The following is a 20568-nucleotide window of genomic DNA, read 5'->3' on the forward strand; positions in this document are numbered from 1 at the left end:
TAAAGGGACATTCCCGAGTTTGCTGCATTGTAAGATGTTTTAAAGGGACATTCCCGAGTTTGCTGCATTGTAAGATGTTTTAAAGGGACATTCCCGAGTTTGCTGCATTGTAAGATGTTTTAAAGGGACATTCCCGAGTTTGCTGCATTGTAAGATGTTTTAAAGGGACATTCCCGAGTTTGCTGCATTGTAAGATGTTTTAAAGGGACATTCCCGAGTTTGCTGCATTGTAAGATGTTTTAAAGGGACATTCCCGAGTTTGCTGCATTGTAAGATGTTTTAAAGGGACATTCCCGAGTTTGCTGCATTGTAAGATGTTTTAAAGGGACATTCCCGAGTTTGCTGCATTGTAAGATGTTTTAAAGGGACATTCCCGAGTTTGCTGCATTGTAAGATGTTTTAAAGGGACATTCCCGAGTTTGCTGCATTGTAAGATGTTTTAAAGGGACATTCCCGAGTTTGCTGCATTGTAAGATGTTTTAAAGGGACATTCCCGAGTTTGCTGCATTGTAAGATGTTTTAAAGGGACATTCCCGAGTTTGCTGCATTGTAAGATGTTTTAAAGGGACATTCCCGAGTTTGCTGCATTGTAAGATGTTTTAAAGGGACATTCCCGAGTTTGCTGCATTGTAAGATGTTTTAAAGGGACATTCCTGAGTTTGCTGCATTGTAAGATGTTTTAAAGGGACATTCCCGAGTTTGCTGCATTGTAAGATGTTTTAAAGGGACATTCCCGAGTTTGCTGCATTGTAAGATGTTTTAAAGGGACATTCCCGAGTTTGCTGCATTGTAAGATGTTTTAAAGGGACATTCCCGAGTTTGCTGCATTGTAAGATGTTTTAAAGGGACATTCCCGAGTTTGCTGCATTGTAAGATGTTTTAAAGGGACATTCCCGAGTTTGCTGCATTGTAAGATGTTTTAAAGGGACATTCCCGAGTTTGCTGCATTGTAAGATGTTTTAAAGGGACATTCCCGAGTTTGCTGCATTGTAAGATGTTTTAAAGGGACATTCCCGAGTTTGCTGCATTGTAAGATGTTTTAAAGGGACATTCCCGAGTTTGCTGCATTGTAAGATGTTTTAAAGGGACATTCCCGAGTTTGCTGCATTGTAAGATGTTTTAAAGGGACATTCCCGAGTTTGCTGCATTGTAAGATGTTTTAAAGGGACATTCCCGAGTTTGCTGCATTGTAAGATGTTTTAAAGGGACATTCCCGAGTTTGCTGCATTGTAAGATGTTTTAAAGGGACATTCCTGAGTTTGCTGCATTGTAAGATGTTTCCGACTAATACAATATTTCTACGACGAAACTTACATATTACGTATATTTTCTTGTTTAGAATATCAGTGTCTGTATATTCAATGTGTTTCTGGTCGTCTTAATACTTGTAAGTAGTCGAAACTGGATTTTGTCTTCATATAATTTCGTACGTACGAAAAAACATATTTTAGGAAATAAAATGAAATTTTACCTAGTACAAATATTAGAACGATCAGAAACACCTTGAATATACAGACACTGCTATTTTAAACAAGAAAAATATATTTAATATGTAAGTTTAATCGTAGAAACATTTTATTAGTCGATAACATCTTAAAAACTGCAGCAAACTCAGGAATGTCCCTTTAAGAGATTTGATTAATACTTTTTTTATTAACAACAGTTATTTTTGTTGAAAATCGCAGTTTCATTTTTAGGGGTACTCTGCATTAGTTAAAGCCTCTGGTATATACTGCATAACAACTGTATAATAAATAAAAGTGTATTTATTTATTGCCAATGGGTAATAGTATTTGCACAAATCATCAATATCACATATTACTACCAATCACAGCCGCAATTTTTACTCCTCGAACTTTGACACGGAACTTTCGTCTTTAGTACCATGCAACCTGTAACGTTTGGCTCAAAGAATCATAGACCACTAAGTAGAAGTGCTGAACAGTTAAAATTTGTTTTATTTAACGACACCACTAGAGCACATTGATTAATTAATCATCGGCTATTGGATGTGACATAGTCTTAGAGAGGAAACCCGCTACATTTTCCCATTAGTAGCAGGGAATCTTTCATATGCACCATTCCATAGATAGGATAGGACATACCTCGGCCTTTGATGTCTGGCGGGGATTGATCCCAGGCCGACCGCGCATTAAGCGAGCGTTTTATCACTGGGCTACGTGTTTGAGTAGTGCTGGGTTAAATTAAATATATATAAAAAAACATTTTGAAGAAGAAAAAACCCTTTACGTCTGGCCTCGTTAAGCTGAAAATCTAAAAATGTGTCTGGCAGAATTAAGAAAAATTCCCAGCCAGTGCTACGCCGAATGAGCTGTCATACCTCGGTGGCGCAGTGGTTAAGCCATCGGACTACTGGCTGGTAGGTACAGGGTTCGCAGCAACGTACCAGCTCCAATCCAGAGCGAGTTCTTAAGGGCTCAGTGGGTAGGTGTAAGACCACTACACCCTCTTCTCTCTCACTAACCACTAACAACTAACCCACTGTCCTGGACAGACAGCCCAGCTAGCTGAGGTGTGTTCCCAGAACAGCGTGCTTGAACCTTAATTGGATATAAGTTGAAATGAGCTGTCATGTATGGGTGGAGGTGCATACAAATGCGGCTCCTTCTGACATTGAATTTAATTAATATTCATTGAAACAAAATGCAAGAACATGTTTATCAAATTACATATCAAACTGCAGATACACTTAACACATCCTGTAGTTTAATTCTGTTTAGAAAATGTTTTGGCTTTACATTCGTGAAAGAACAATTCTAAAGAGACTGGGGCTTTTTTTGTGTGTGTGGTGTGGGTTTTTTGTGTGGGTTTTTTTGTGTGTTGCATTTAAAGCCAGAACGTGCTCTAACCTTATACAAGCCTGCATTATTTATGGAATGGTGAACAAAAGAAAAATGCATCTCGAATATTGATCATCAATGTATAAACACAAATTGTTCTTTAATCTATGTAAATGCATTTTTTTCTATAATTTGGCGTGTCACTGCGTTTTAAAATTTGTTTTATTGGAATGTAAATAAAAGAGATAAACGTTGTTTATTTCTATCTTTGCTTTAATGAGCTGTACCCCCCCCCCCCCCCCCCCCCCCGACTTGAAATAATCCATGTTGTAAGACGAATGATGATGGATGTATTCAAAACGTTGAGATTTTTCAATATCGTCCTTTTTTCCCTTTTTTTTGTTTTGTTTTTTGTGGGGGTTTTCGGGGGGGGGGGGGGGGGGTCGAGTGAGGGTATATTTGTTTTTGTCTTGTTTTTTTGTTTGTTTGATTGTTTGTTTTGTTTTGTGTGTGTTTTTGTGTGTGTGTTTTTTGTTTTATTATTATTTTTATTATTATTATTAATGTGTGTTTTTTTGTGGGGGGTTTTTTTTGGGGGGGGGGAGGGAGAGTCTTTTTGGTTAGTTTGAAATTTTATTTTCGTTTTGCCGCCTGTGTTTTTATAGTGGTTACGCTTCTGTGCAACGCAACTCACGCACTACACACAAACCTCCTCCTGTCATTATCAAATAACAATAAATTAACACTGTTAGGTATTTTTGGCAACAAAACCCTACAACTACATATACCGAGTCTGATAACCGCTAAATTTATCTTCCGCCGCGGCCCTCCCCTCGAGCGTGCGCAGTCGCTCACAATATTACCTTCCCGTATCAAGATGGCGGCGATATGACCGCTTGGCGGTTCTTGCTGTTTGACATTTCTCACAGATAGCGCTTTCCCTTACCTCATTTGTTGAGAGAGAAAACAAACACAGATTCGCATGGTTAACCGTTTTTGGAAAATAAATACAAACGTGATACCGAATACAATATTTCCCGGACTGCTAGAGATTTTTCTGGCATTGGATATCTAAATATTACATGTTTTCGACCATGCTGTTTGAAACTTACCACCGAATTGCATACTGTGTAAATATCAAATAAGAGATAAGCGGATGTCAAAAACAGACTAATGTAAACAAAGTGGAGCATTTTGGAGTCTAATTGTTGGCTTGTCAAGCTGAAGAATGAGGTTCCAATTTCTTAGAATGAATAGAGAGATTTTATTCTAATCAATGCCAAAAAATCATGATAAATAGTATTCGTTTTCGGTAATATTTATTTGCTTTGTCAGATTTTGCTAACATATATATTTTAGGCAATAATAAAAATAGAAAACAAACCCCATCAAATTTAAACAATAATTAAAAAAGCGCAAACAGAAACATCTTCTCATAGAAGTTAAAAAGCGTCCTAAAAAACTACACTAAACGAACAGCTTGAAAACATAAAAAACAACAAAAATATTTTAAAATATAAAAATCAAGAGTCCCACCCAAACCCCATTGCTTATGTCATGTTTGCTAATCAAGGCTCCGTTCAGTGCGCAAGTTTTATCAGGAGCACCCACTGACAATATGACAGTTTCCCGTCCCATCGCATTCAGTGTATGCCAAGTCGAAAACCTAAGAAAGCGAGCGCTTCGTAACACCCACGAAAAAAAAAAAAAAAACCCATAAAAACTAACAACAAAAATACACAGAAATATCAATATCAAAATTTCTTCTCCTACCGCATTGCTTATGTCCTGTTTGCTAATCGTGGTTGCGTTCAGTGCGCATGTTTTATCAGCAGCATCCACTGACAATCTGACAGTTTCCCGTCCCATCGCATTCAGTGTATGCCAAGTCGAAAACCTAAGAAAGCGACCGCTTCGTAGCACCCACGAAAACAAACAAACAAACACACATAAAAACTAACAACAAAAATACACAGAAATATCAATATCAAAATTTATTTTACTACTCCATTCCTTATTGTGGTTGCGTTCAGTGCGCATGTTTTATCAGCAGCATCCACTGACAATCTGACAGTTTCCCATCCCATCGCATTCAGTGTATGCCAAGTCGATAACCCAAGAAAGCGAGCGCTTCGTAACACGACGGAACGCGCATTTCAACTGAATTCAAATCTGGGCCTAATTCACTAAACTCTCGCAACTTTGCGATCTCGCAGTGTCATGCTAAAAGACTTGCAAAGAGGATGCTTTGTTGTCTAGCAGAGCCTAAGAGGCTTTTGTGAATTAGACCCCAGGTTCATGGACGCTTGAGGAAATTCAGTAGTAGAGCGCTTGTTCCTGAGGTGCGATGGATTGTTTTCTGTGGATTCGAGTGGTTTCCTACCTCAGTCAGGAATTCATGACTGGCATATCAAAAACCGTGCTATGTGATGTCATATCTGTGGAAGAGTGCATATAAAAGATCCCTTGCTGCTTTATCGGTAGAAATGGCTAATGTTGAAAAAGTGTGTTCCATCCTGTTCCGTCCGTCCGTCCGTCTCTCTCTCTCTCTCTCTCTCTCTCTCTCTCTCTCTCTCTCTCTCTCTCTCTCTCTCGTGTCTGTCTGTCTCTCTCTCTTCTCTCCTCTCTGTCTCTCTATCTGTGTCTCTCTGTCAGTCTGTCTCAAGCTCTCTGTCCGTTTGCCTGTCTTTCTCTGCCCCTCTATCTGTCCGTCCGTCCGTCCGTCCCTCTCTCTCTCTCTCTCTCTCTCTCTCTCTCTCTCTCTCTCTCTCTCTCTCCCTCTCTTTCTGTATGTCTCTCTCTATCTGTCTATCTCTCTGTCTGTCTAGCTCTCTGTCTGTTTCTCTGTGTGTGGCTCTCTGTCTGTCTGTCTCTGTCTCTCTCTCTCTCTTTTTTTCTCTCTCTCTCTCCACCAAGTGACGAAACAGCCATGTTTTAGAAACCAAATAGCTGTTGTTTACAATGTCTTGAGGTATTGCCAAACAAATATTTCTTTCCTTTGCCTTGTTTGCACAACGGATAAAGGCAACTGAGGGAGTCTTAATTCGTGCTCTATTAAGATCATATTTTAGTGTAATAATAATAATTATTAAAAAAAGACAACAAAAAAATAACATTCTCGGTTGTTGAACTAATCGGCATTTGCATGTCGATATATTTCTCTGTAATCGCATGTATTATTTTAACAGTAATTTAAGACTAATTGGCAAGGGTCCGATTACTAATATTAGTAGCGGCTGTCTGTTTCACATGGACAAATTATTGATGTTAAATACCGCTTTTGTTCCGTTAATCAATAATAAATAGTGCCACATAATCCTAAAATTGAAGTTTGTTGTTGAAAACAAATATGCACTTCTGGTATTAATTTTGTATTATGTCATCATGGTAGTTCTGCTACGCCAGGCAATCAACAATGTATGATAGATTATTACGCTGCATGAACCGTAATAAACAATGTAACCGTGCGTTGGTCTAGCCGAGTTCCGCTTCCTGTGAAATTGCATCTGTCAACGTGTTGACGAAGGACTTAAGGTTCCATTAGACCAAATCAATTCGTATTGCCGATAACGTTAACGTTTACTAATAAAACTGATATAAGCAGCGTTTCAACACACCCAGGAAGTACAGCAATAGAAAGTGTGGCACCTCACATCTAATCTAGCTGCAAGAAAATGGGGGGTCACGTATCATTTAAGAGATTTAATTTATGTTTTTAATAGCAACCGTCATTTTTGCTGAAAATTGCAGTTCCATTTTTGGGGGTACCCCGCATTAGTTTCAACCTCTGGTATATACTGCATAACAACTGTATAACAAATAAAAGTGTATTTATTTATTGTCAATGGATAATAGTATTTGCACAAATAGTCAATGTCACATATTACTACCAATCACACCCACAGCTGCTTTTACTCCGTAAATATTTGACGGTGCACGTCGAACTTTGACACGGTACTCTCTTCTTTGGTACTATGCAACCTTAAACAACCAGTGTCGCTAATCTTGAAACCGTTCAAACGTCATATAATGGTGGTCAAACAAGTAGATCACATATTATAATAATAACCTTGATTTACGATTGTTGGGCAGCCAAGGTTAAACAAGTGTAGGCGTTTGTCTGACCCAAGAGTGACCATTATGATTTATTTAACCAATCATGGATGATCGTTTCTTATATATGATTCAGGCTCATATAGACTGGATGCGGCTCGTGCGTGCGGTACGGATTAAATACTTTCGACACACATCAGTTTCAATGAGGAAGGAATGGTTTTGTTTAACGACGCACTCAACACATTTTATTTACGGTTATACGGCGTCAAAAATGTGGTTACGGACAACACAGATATTTAGAGAGGAAACCCGCTGTCGCAACGTCATGGGCTACTCTTTTCGATTAGCAGCAAGGGATCTTTTATATGCACCATCCCACTGACATGATAGCACATACCACGGCCTTTGATATACTAGTTGTGGTGCACTGGCTGGAACGAGAAATTGGCCAGTGGGCCGACAAACGGGGATCGATACCAGACCGACCGCGCATCAAGCGAGCGCTTTACCACTGGGCTACGACCCGACCCTTAATTTCAACAAGCACGTCTAGACTGGACGCAAGCGATGTGTGCATATGGAAACGCACGCGGCCAGTCGCTATTAAATAATCGTATATGGTTTATATGCCCCAGAAGCAAGTCATAGATGTATCAGACGCGACAGCCTTTAGGCAACTCAGCACCATTTGTCGTGCCGTTACTTTGCAGTAGCAGCTTAAAGGGACATTCCTGAGTTTGCTGCATTGTAAGATGTTTCCGACTAATAAAATATTTCTACGATTAAACTTACATATTCAATATATTTTCTTGTTTAGAATATCAGTGTCTGTATATTCAATGTGTTTCTGGTCATCTCAGTATTTGTAAGAAGCCCAAACTGGATTTTGTCTTTAAATAATTTCGTACGTAGGAAAAAATAGTTTTTAGGAAATAAAATGAAATATAACCTAGTACAAATATTAGAACGATCAGAAACACGTTTAATATACAGCCACTAATATTTTAGGCAGAAAAATATATTTCATATGTAATTAAAATCGTTAAAAAGTCTCCGTTAGTCGATAACATCTTAAAAATTGCAGCAAACTCAGGAATGTCCCTTTAATATAGTTCGGTTTAGGAAATAGTCCCTCATTAAAAAATAAAAAAAATAAATAAAAAAATAAAAAATAAACTACAAAATTCTAATATGCTTTTTTGAAGTCTTTCTTTGATGATTACATGTACATTTAAGTTGACCTCTGTAGTATTTAAATAACCCACTGTTATTAAGTAACTTGTTATATGTAGTACTAACTGATAACAACTGTTCAAGTGGTATGGTGCCACTTGTATAGCAGCAACACAATTTCGTGATCGACCTATTTTAATTTTTTGTTATACTGTACTTGTCAGTCGAGAGCTCTCCCTAAAATTAGTAGTCACATGACCCTCTCGACAGTGTTGTATTTTTCACAGAATATATATTCTGACATAGAAGTTGTATTGAACTGTATGGAGTAATTAATGGTGGTGTGTGACCTTTAAATCAGACACCAATTGAAGAGACTGTAGCTAAGATATACATGTATGGTTTTTTTTCCATGCTGGTATTTGCGGGTTCAGGAGTGAAAAGTTAAACTTTGTTTTGTTTAACGACACCACTAGAGTACACTCATTTATTAATCGTAGGCTATTGGATGTCAAACATTTGACATAATTATACACATAGTCTTAGATAGGAAACCTGCTACATTTTTCCATGAGTAGCAAGGGGTCGTGTATATGCAGGATCCCACAGATAGGACAGCATATACCACTGTTTTGATATGCCAGTCGTGGTGCATTGGCTGGAACGAAAAATAGCCCATGAAGACGAATATTCGCTGTGCTGTCCTGTTCTGTGACGTGTTGCCTTGTACTACTCTGTTCTGTGCAGTTGTTTTGGAAATGCGGAGAATGCGCCTAAGATCGACGTGTTTGGACCTTCAGTGGATGTAAGCACGTATCAAATGGGTAGCCCCGTGGTAAGGCGCTCGCTCGATGCGCGGTCTGTGTGGGATCGATCCCCGTCAGTGGACCCATTGGGCTATTTCTCGTTCCAGCCAGTGCACCACGACTGGTGTATCAAAGGCCGTGGTATGTACTACCCTGTCTGTGGGATGGTGCATATAAAATATCCCTTGCTGCTAATCGAAAAGAGTAGCCCATGAAGTGGCGACAGCGGGTTTTCTCTCTCAATGTCTGTGTGGTCCTTAATCATATGTCTGACACCATATAACCGTAAATAAAATGTGTTGAGTGTGTTGTTCAATAAAACATTTCTTTCTTTGTATCAGATGGTTCATTGATTGATTTGAATGTTTCAAGGATTTAGATTTTAAATTCTAGCTCCACGCACACTCAGTATGTCGTGCTTATATCCAATTGAGGTTCAAGTACGCTGTCCTTGGCACACCTCAGCTATCTGGACTGTATGTCCAGGACAGTGGGTTAGTTGTTAGATGGAGAGAGAGAGAGAGAGAGAGAGAGAGAGAGAGAGAGAGAGAGAGAGAGAGAGAGAGAGAGAGAGAGAGAGACAGAGAGAGAGAGAGAGAGAGAGAGAGAGAGAGAGAGAGAGAGAGAGAGAGAGAGAGAGAGAGAGAGAGAGAGAGAGAGAGAGAGAGAGAGAGAGAGAGAGAGAGAGTGAGAGAGACAGATAGACAGACAGAGACAGAGAGACTTTTATGAATCAAGTTACAGGTAAAAAAAAAAAAAAAAAAATCGTAAAGAAATTGTAACATGGATAATTATAAAATAAATAAATAAATAAATAAATAAATAAATGAAAGTTGTAAATAAGTTTTTCTCCAACTCTCTGAACCTACTCACTTCTTTCCCTTCCCACACCATAATAAAACCATCAATATGGACCGGCGTTCGGGCTTAATTATTTAAAGGTACAAACCAGTGCCGCGTATTTGGTTAACAACTGATGAAACGCGATAAGTTGGAAACAGATTCGATCAACATCGCGACTGGGTTTCTGCTTTAAAAGACAGGGCCACTGAGTGCATTTTCGTTAATTTAAAAGTCTTTTCATTACGGCACAGACGCACAGACGACGGAAAAATAGGAAATCAATTGTGTTATATTTACAAGTTAACGGTGACACACAACCCATGTACTTGCGTAGCCGAGTTATTGAATTCTTGTTAGAAAAATTGCATCTCCTATGGAGTTAGTATATGAACACTGCATCAGCTAATAGCTTGGCATTTATTGTCAATGTGATTTGCTTCCATTAAGGCAAGCGCGAGAACGTTCATCAGACAATTCGTTTAAATACATCCCTCCTCCTCGACAGAGCACCCTCCACGAGAGGAACTCACTTTAATGCACCATTGTAAACTGAAGATACTCTTCCTGGGTGTTTTAATTTGAAATATGGTAGTAATAATTTTCAGGGGAAAGAGAGAGAGAGGGAGGGAGGGGGAGGCAGAGAGAGAGAGAGAGAGAGAGAGAGAGAGAGAGAGAGAGAGAGAGAGAGAGAGAGAGAGAGAGAGAGAGAGAGAGAGAGAGAAGGGGGGACGGAGGGAGAGGACTTAAGGAGGAAAACAGAAATAAAGATATACATATGTATATAGAAAGAGATAGATGGATGGATGCATGGATGGATGCGCGGATAGATGCATGGATGGATGCATGAATGAATATATAGATATACTTAAAGTAGATACAGATATAACAAAAATTAGTTATTTAATTAATTAAATAAATAAATATATAAATATATGAATTAATCAATCAATCAATCAAAGAAAAACTAGGTCACTATCCTACCAATCAAAATGATATCGGTTCACCAATCAGAATACAACTCTTTTTTTTACGACACACCCAGATATTCACTAGATTGATAATAAAATGAATTAGGCAACATAAGTCGTCTTTACTGTCATAAAATGTCTACGTCTCCACAGACACGTATTCCTTCAACAATCGTTTCTGTACAGAGAGAACTGGGAATTCAATACAAACAGAGTTCTTAGAATCATAAAGTAAACTCGGTTTATTATCATCAGCTATGTACAGTGTCGTGCACGTGAGGGGCGACTGTAAAATCTGGGTCTTATTGAGCTAGACACTTATTTTTTATTTTTATTTATTTTTATTATTATTATTTTTTATTCGTTGTTTTGTTTTAAAGTATTCTTCGAACTCTGTTTAATATCTTCGCCAATGGCACAGGGTCGCTCCCGGGAAGGGCTGCAGTAAAAACAGGGTTTTATTGAGCTAGACAGTTTTAATGTTGTTGTTTGGGGGTTTTTGTCGATATACTTGCACTTTTCACTTCTCCGTTGTGTTGTGCACTGAATCTGGATTTCGTGCCAGTATCGATAGTGGGTTACAAAGTTGGAAAAATAAGAAAGAAATGTTTTATTTAACGACGCACTCAACACATTTTATTTACGGTTATATGGCGTCAGACATATGGTTAAGGACCACACAGATTTTGAGAGGAAACCCGCTGTCGCCACTTCATGGGCTACTCTTTCCGATTAACAGCAAGGGATCTTTTATTTGCGCATCACACAGGCAGGATAGCACAAACCATGACCTTTGTTGAACCAGTTATGGATCACTGGTCAGTGCAAGTGGTTTACACCTACCCATTGAGCCTTGCGGAGCACTCACTCAGGGTTTGGAGTCGATATCTGGATTAAAAATTCCATACCTCGACTGGGATCCGAACCCAGTACCTACCAGCATGTTGACCGATGGCCTAACCACGACGCCACCGAGGCCGGTTACAAAGTTTGCTTCCGCTGGGTATGGTGGAAAATGTTTTGTTAAAAACCAAACAAAACAAACGACCACTAAGCTGCCATCTGGATTATGACGCCATGGTAATAGTATTTAAATCAATTGCTTATTACATTAATGAATATGATGTAAGTTCACCTGTATTGAGCAGCCATCTTTATTTTTTTTCTTATTTTTTTTTGTATCTTTGGTGCTCTCATTTGTAAGGTTCGAAAAAACAACGAACGATTTGCGGGAATAAGAATAATTTACCGTTATTGAAAAAGGAAAATTGTTGTAAAATAATGTGTTTTGAAAAAAAAACCCTGCAGAAACTATTGTAAACAGACCTGCCTCGGTGGCGTCGCGGTTATGCTATCGGACCTAAGGTTGACAGGTACTGGGTTCGCATCTCGATACCGGCTCCCATCTGGAGCAAGTTTTAACGACTCACTTGGTAGGTGTAAGGCCACTGCACGCTCTTCTCTCTCACTAACCACTAACAATTAACAACTAACCCACTGTCCCGGACGGACAGCCAAGGTAGCTGAGGTATGTGCCCATGACAACGTGCTTGAACCGTAATTGGATATAAGCACAAAAATAAGTTGAAATGAAATGTAAATAGAACTTACAAACCAAGACAAAGGTGAAGCAAAGTAAAATAAAACTATCGGAGGAGGCAATCTAAATTTGTTAAAGGGACATTACTGAGTTTGCTGCACTGTTTAAGATGTTATCGACTAACTGAGACTTTTTAACGATTGTAATTACATATCAAATATATTTTTCTCATAAAATATTAGTGGCTGTATATTAAACCTGTTTCTGGTCGTTCTAATATTTGTACTGGGTTAAATTTCATTTTATTTCCTAAAATATATTTTTTCGTACGTACGAAATTATTTGAAGACAAAATCCAGTTTGGGCTTCTTACAAATATTAAGACGACCAAAAACACATTGAATATACAGACACTGATATTCTAAATAAGAAAATATATTTCATATGTAAGTTTAATCGTAGAAATATTTTATTAGTCGAAAACATCTTACAATGCAGCAAACTCAGGAATGTTCCTTTAAGTAATTGCTTAGCTCCAAGCAATTTTTACATATCCCCTGCTTCTGGTGTAACTGGTGGCTTGATGCAGGGCAGAAGGGTGATAGGTTTCACATCAAAGGGACAGACACTAGTTTCAGCCCATTAAAATGCACACTAAGCTTAGTTAATCTACAAACCTGTAACACATTTGGATAAAGTTATAACTGAGTGAAACATGACTGTTACTTTGAAATGGTGAAATACCCTCTAAAAATAGACTAAAATTGGACTCCATAACTGTTACTTCGCAGACGCACGTGCGGTTTTTTTTTAAAGTATGAAAAATGCATTTTGTGATATTTAAAACAGCAGGATGACGAAAAACACTTCGAATGTACGGAAATGGATAATTTAAACAATAAAATATATAAAGTATGATTTCAGTTATCAAAAACGGCTTTAATAGTAAAAAATATGCCTTAATGTTTAAAAACTAGGGTCTGTCTCTTTAAGTAGTCTAGACCTTGATTCGGTCTTAGTTTTTGTTTTACATTTTACGAGTAAATAGCGAAATGAAAACACACACTTCAAAGCTTGCATAGATAACTAGTCCTTATTGGCTGTTACTGAAATATTACTAGCCATAGTAAGGCATTTCGGACTGTTTCTGATCGTTCCTGTTGATCCATATAGCTGACCATTTCAGGTCATTAGTAGTCATTGTAAGCGTGGTGTGTCCATCTGTTAAGCTGTTTTGGGTCGTCTCCACGAGTGGTTGAAGTGACGGGTCCCGACCGCGGGGCACGCATAATGAGGCACCAGTCTTGTAAGCAGGAAGCTTTGCTTGAAGGCGAACTGATCTGGACACGTGCTAATACAATCCCAAATGGCTCAAACGCAGGGTCAGTCCTGGAGTTCAGATTGCATTAGGTTTTATATGGGAAAATCCCTTTGTAATCTTCTGCCAGCCTCGGTGGCGCAGTGGTTAAGCCATCGGACTACAGGCTGGTAGGTACTGGGTTCGATGCCCGGCACCGGCTCCAACCCAGAGCGAGTTCTTGAGGGCTCAGTGGGTAGGTGTAAGGCCACTACACCCTCTTCTCTCTCTCTCTCTCTCTCTCTCTCTCTCTCTCTCTCTCTCTCTCTCTCTCTCTCTCTCTCTCTCTCTCTCTCTCTCTCTCTCTCTCTCTCTGTTAGAAAGTGACCCATCCCTGGCTCTTCGCAATGCCGTACGGTATATTTATATACTGTCTAAACTTCTTAATAGTCAATATTTTATGTAAGACATAAATTTGAGAAAACACACGTATAACCTAAAACTGAATGCATTTTAATATTTAAATACTAAATTAAAATATATCAGAAATTACAGATTTACGTTTTGTAACTGCAATACATTATACATAATAATTCTCTGAATTGTTGGTTTGGCAAGGACGGTGTTGCCTTTTAAAGTCGCAAACCCTAGTTTTAATGCGTGACAATGGACACTAAGTTTAGTTACTCTACAAATCTGTAACACATCACGATAAAGAGTGAAACAAGAGTCTGTGAAGTTTAAACGTGGAAATACCTTTAAAGGGACATTCCCGAGTTTGCTGCATTGTAAGATGTTTCCGACTAATAAAATATTTATACGATTAAACTTAGATATTAAATATATTTTCTTGTTTAGAATATCAGTGTCTGTCTATTCAATGTGTTTCTGATCGTCTTAATATTTGCAATAAGCCCAAACTGGATTTTAACTTCAAATAATTTCGTACGTACGAAAAAAGTTATATTTTAGGAAATAAAATGAAATTTAACCTAGTACAAATATTAGAACGATCAGAAACACGTTTAATATATAGCCACTGATATTTTATGCAGAAAAATATATTTGATATGTAACTGCAGTCGTTAAAAAGTCTCTGTTAGTCGATAACATCTTAAAAATTGCAGCAAACTCAGGAATGTCCCTTTAAAACATAGACTAGAGCTCAGAGGTACAGCAAACCCCGCAATGATTATTGATAATGTAAACAATACAAATTAAGTTATGTCTGATTTCAATTGTCAAAAAACTACCCTAATTTTGAAAAACACGCCCTAGTGTTTAAAAGCTAGATTGCATTGATTCGACCATACCACAATTTCAGACAATGAGCAAATAATTTAAAGTCCGAACCAAATTGTTAACAACTACGGTAAATGACTCTCCTACCTTTAATTATCATTATATTTTGTCCACTTTTTGTCCAAACATAAATCGCGAAAAGAACATTACAGCGACACAGATTCCACATATGAGACTGTAACAATGTCACCGATATAGACTTCGCTGAGAATGCATATAGGGTAAAATACATGCAATTTACCACCGTCTGCCAGTTTGCTTTTTTGTGCAATACTCTTCAAGGGGGGGGGGGGGGGGGGGGGGGGGGGGGGGGGGGGGGGGGGGGGGGGGGGGGGGGGGGGGGGGGGGCGTAAGTCTCCCAAGTTAAGCGCATGTCATGACGTAGTTAGATTACGTCATATCGACCCACCCCTCTTGAAGAGTATTCCACAAACAAGCAAAATGATAGACGGCAAAAAACTGCATGCAATTTGCCCTATGCAGTCTCAGCCAAGTCGATACCGGAGACATCGTTACAGTCTCGTATGTGGAATCTGTGTCACTGTAATGTTTTTTTTTTCACGTTTTGTATCTGGACAAAATGTAGGAGGAATTTAACGGTAATTAAAGGTAGGAAAGTAATTTATCGTAGTTGTATACAATTTGGTTCGGACTTTAGTTCCATTGAAGGGAGTGTTTCTTTTCTTTGTTTTGTTGTAACCAGAGCTGATATGTCTGTTAGGTAATACAATGTCTAAACGGAATTCAACGCCCATTATTATGTTATAAAAGTAGAGTTGATTCCCGCATCTAGAACAACTGAATGTCATAACATGCAGTATACGATATTGTCTCTCTTCGGAGCACTCGAAATAAAGAGTGGAGGTATTTTAAACATCAGCATTATTTATTTTATTTTTTTCAGAATGTCAGCACAAGAGCTACTCTATTCTCCTAAAGTAGAAAGGTAAATATTTGTTTTCGATTTAATTGCTGCATAGGCAAATGTTTGTATGTTTGTCTATTTAAAAACAAAGTTAATGTTTGTATGTTTGTCTATTTAAAAAGAAAGTTAAAGTTTGTTTTGTTTAACATCGGAGTAGATTGATTAATTAATCATCAGCTATTGGATGTCAAACATTTGGTAACTCTGACACAGAGTATTAGAGAGGAAACCCGCCACATTGTCCCGTTAGTAGCAAGGGATCTTTTATATGCATTTTTTTTCCACACGCAGGAAAACACATACCACGGCCTTTTGACCAGTTATGATGCATTGGTTGGAACGAAAAAAAAACCCCAATCAGTTGAATGGATCCACCGAGATGGTTCGATCCTGCGGCACTGGGCCGACTGAGCTAAATCCCACCCCATATTAAAACAATGAATGAATGAATGAATGAATGTTTAACGACACCCCAGCACGAAAAATACATCGGCTGTTGGGTGTCAAACTATGTTAATGCATATAAATAAAGTGATGATCAACATCTTTATAACAATTCAAGACTTAAACAAAAACAGTGTAAAGAACTGTGCAAAAACACAAATATCACAGAATTTTACAGATACTGAATTTTACTCAAAACTTCAATTTTGTGCTGTATTAGCCATTCTCAAAGAGAATGTTACACCCCTGCACCACGGTGAGGTTACAGCACGCGCAGGGGCTATTAAAACAAATGCTGATATATCTGAACAAGTACGTACATGCCACTGTGTTTAACGTTTCCGATCAACAGTGATTATATTCCCACAAAACTGTTTTTGTCGTTCTACGACAAGTTACGACTGCTTTCGGCGATCAGATTCGTTCCAGCCAGTGCACTACGACTGGCATATCAAAGGTCGTGGTATCTGCTATCCTTTCTCTGGAATGGTGCATATAAAAAATATCTTGCTACTAATGAAAAAAAAAATGAAGTTTTCTCTCTAAGACTAAATGTCAAAATTACCAAATGTCTGGCATCCAATAACCAAAAACGTAGCCCAGTGGCAAAGCGTTCGCTTGATGCGCGGTCGGTCTGGGATCGATCCCCGTCAGTGGGCCCATTGAGCTATTTCTCGTTCCAGCCAATGCACCACGACTGGTACATCAAAGGCCGTGGTATGTGCTATCCTGTCTGTAGGATGCCGCATATAAAAGATCCCTTGCTGCTAATCAAAAAGAGTAGCCCATGAAGTCGCGACAGCGGGTTTCCTCCCTCAATATCTGTGTAGTCCTGAACCATATGTCCGACGCCATTTAACCGTAAATAAAATGTGTTGAGTGCGTCGTTAAATAAAGCATTTCCTTCGGCCAACGGAGCTAATACCCAGCCAATATTAAAACAAATGCTGAGATACCCAAACAATGTTTTCCGATCAAAAGTGATTATATTCCCACAAAAATATCTTTGTCGTTCCACCCCTGCGCGTGCTGTAACCTCACCGTGGTGCAGGGGTGTAACATTCTCTTTGAGATTGGCCAATACAGCACAAATTGAAGTTTAGAGTAAAATTCGGTGTCCGTAAAATTCTGTGATATTTGTATTTGTATTTTTGGCACAGTTCTTTAGACTGTTTTTGTTTAAACCTTGAATTTTTATATTGATGTTGATCATCACTTTATTTATTTGCATTACCATAGTTTGACACCCAATAGCCGATGTATTTTTCGTGCTGGGGTGTCGTTAAACATTCATTCATTCATTCATTCATTCATTCATTCATTCTTTGTCGTTCCGCGACGATTTCCGATTGCTTTCGGCCATCTGCGACGTTATAGATTCGTTCCAGCCAGTTCACTACGACTGGTATATCAAAGGCCGTGGTATCTGCTATTCTGTCTGTGGAATGGTGCATATAAAAGTTCCCTTGCTACTAATGAAAAAAAAAATAAGCGGGTTTTCTCTCTAAGACTAAATGTCAAAATTACCAAATGTCTGACATTAAATAACCGAAAATTAATAAATAAATGTGCTCTAATGGGTGTCGTTAAACAAAACAAACGTTTAACGTTACAGATTTTATATCAACCAAAGAAAGAAAGAAATGTTTTATTTAACGACGCACTCAGCACATTTTATTTACGGTTATATGGCGTCAGACATATGGTTAAGGACCACACAGATTTTGAGAGGAAACCCGGGCTACTCTTTCCGATTAGCAGCAAGGGATCTTTTATTTGCGCTTCCCACAGGCAGGATAGCACAAACCATGGCATTTGTTGAACCAGTTATGGATCACTGATCGGTGCAAGCGGTTTACACCTACCCATCGAGCCTTGCGGAGCACTCACTCAGGGTTTGGAGTCGATATCTGGATTAAAAATCCCATGCCTCGACTGGGATCCGAACCCAGTACCTACCAGCCTGTAGACCGATGGCCTAACCACGACCATGAACCAAGCTTAAAGGCGCAGACCTTAGTTTCAGCTTGTGAAAATAGACACTAAGTTGTGTTAATCTACAAACCTGCAACTCACATTTGGGATAAGGTTATAACAGAGAGAAGCTAAAGTCTGTGATGTTTAAACGGGCAAATACCGTCTAAAAATTAAGTAGAGCTTGTCTCGGTAACCGTTACTTCTCAGACGAACGTGCGTTTTTTTTTAGAATTATGAAAAACGAATTTTGAGGTATTACGAAAACCTGAATGACCAAGGGCCTAATTCATTAAACTCTTGCAACTTTGCGATTTCGCTGTGCAATGCTAAAAGACTTGCAAAGAGGAAGCTTTGTTGTTAAACAGAATAAATGAATGAATGAATGAATGAATGAATGAATGAATGATGAATAAATGAATGTTTAACGACACCCCAGCACGTGTTGTTAAACAGAGCCCATATCCTCTTCAGGTGCACGAAAATTAATATTCTAAATCATGAAATGTTAGCACTTCTAATTTAAATTATCAAAAACGGCTTTAATAGTGAAAAATACGCCATAGTGTTTAAAAACTAGGGTATGTCCCTTTAAGCGAAGCTTTTCGCCGACAAAAATGTCGATCGTGTGAATGCTCCTATAATATTTGCCGTACTTTACCCAATAACGATATCTCGCTACAATGATTGAAACGATTTACATTTACCCTTGCATTTGCTTTTTGGAAATTAAAGTGCATGTCTAACAAACAGAAGCGCTTCCCCAGAGCTCAAGCTGCGAACACAGCGCAGTCGATATGCTCTGAATCAGTTTGTGTTACTCTTCAGTACGTCAGCGTGTGGACCTTTATGGTAAATTTATGGTTGATTAAGAGGTGTAGACAAACATAGCATCGCACGTCTAGGGGCAGGTCCAAACAGTAACACCTGGGAGTAATAGTGGGCAGGGGGGGGGGGGAATCCGGAAAGCATTATATAAACTTAAAGAAAATTCTCTTCTTAACTGTTTAAGGAGTTTTAGACTATTAACTACTCAGTTGCCCCCCCCCCCTCCCCCCCCCCCCGAAAACAAAAAATCCTAGCTACGGCCCTGGTGGGGTGAGGTGGGCGATAGTGTTCCTGTAATCATATTGTCTAGAAGGAAGGAAATGAAGGAAATGTTTTTTTTTTTTTTTTTTTTTTTTTTTTTTTTTTTGGGGGGGGGGGGGGTTTAACGACGCACTCAACACATATTATTTACGGATATATGGCGTCAGACATATGGTTAAGGACCACACAGATATATAGAGAGAGGAAACCCACTGTCGCCACTTCATGGGCTACTCTTTTCGATTAGCAGCAAGGGATAGTACATACTACGGCTCTCTTTTTTTTACACCAGTCGTGGAGCACTGGCTGGAACGAGAAATAGTCCAATGGGGCCACATACGGAGATCGATACTAACATATTGTCTTGGAAGGAGAAAGAAACGAAACTGCGCGTTCAAAGACATCGCAGCATACTTGTAATTGAGTCTGCACATCCACATGTGTGTGTCTTTATTTATCTGACCCCTCCACCCCTACCCCCTCCACATTCATATGTACCAAACATCTAAGTGGATATATTCCTTTGGGCTCTCCTTATCCAATTCAAGAAGTTTGGTTTGTTTAACGACACCACTCGATCACATTGATTAATCAACCATCGAGTATTCGATGTCAAACATTTGGTAAATCTGACATAGAGTCTTAGAGAGGAAACCCGCTACATTTTTTTTTTCATTAGTAGCAAGGGATCTTTTATATGCACTTTCACACAGACAGGAAAGCACATACCACGGTCTTTGACCAGCTGTGGTGCACTGGTTGAAACGAGAAAGAACCCCAATCAGTTGAATGGATCCACCGAGGTGGTTCGATCCTACGACACAAGCACCGCAGCCGAGCACTCAACCGACTGAGCCAAATCCCACCCTTCCAGAAATAAAACCTAGGTGGCGCAGTGGTTAATCCATCGGACTACAGCCTGGTAGGTACAGGGTTCGCAGCCCGCTACCGGCTCCCACCCAGGGCTTAGGGGTAGAAAGAAAGAAAGAAATGTATTATTTAGCAACGCACTCAACACATTTTATTTATTGTTATATGGCGTGAAACATATGGTCAAGGACCAGACACATATTGAGAGAGGAAACCCGCTGTCGACACTTCATGGGATACTCTTTTCGATTAGCAGCAAGAGATCTTTTATATGCACCATCCCCCAGACAGGATAGTACATACCACGGCTTTTGATATACCAGTCGTGGTGCACTGGCTGAAAGTAGGAAATAGCCCAATGGGCCAACCGACGGGGATCGATCCTAAACCGACCGCGCATCGAGCGAGCGCTTTGCCACGGGGCTACGTCCCGCAAATTGGTACGCAATTGGCAATTAGACTTTAGAATAATGGTGGTCC

General features: G+C 39.1%; 1 protein-coding gene across 1 annotated transcript in view; it reads left to right on the plus strand.

The window, feature by feature from the left end:
* Nucleotides 1-20568, plus strand: part of LOC121390537 (G-protein coupled receptor dmsr-1-like) — an 83830-nt gene that overhangs the window by 46449 nt on the left and 16813 nt on the right. Inside the window, exon 2 of the mRNA XM_041522370.1 lies at nucleotides 15691-15732. The gene's annotated coding sequence lies outside the window, so the exon portion shown is untranslated. The remainder of the gene's footprint in view (nucleotides 1-15690; nucleotides 15733-20568) is intronic.

Source organism: Gigantopelta aegis, chromosome 15 (assembly GCF_016097555.1).
Source record: "Gigantopelta aegis isolate Gae_Host chromosome 15, Gae_host_genome, whole genome shotgun sequence".
Classification (NCBI taxonomy): Eukaryota; Metazoa; Mollusca; class Gastropoda; order Neomphalida; family Peltospiridae; genus Gigantopelta; species Gigantopelta aegis.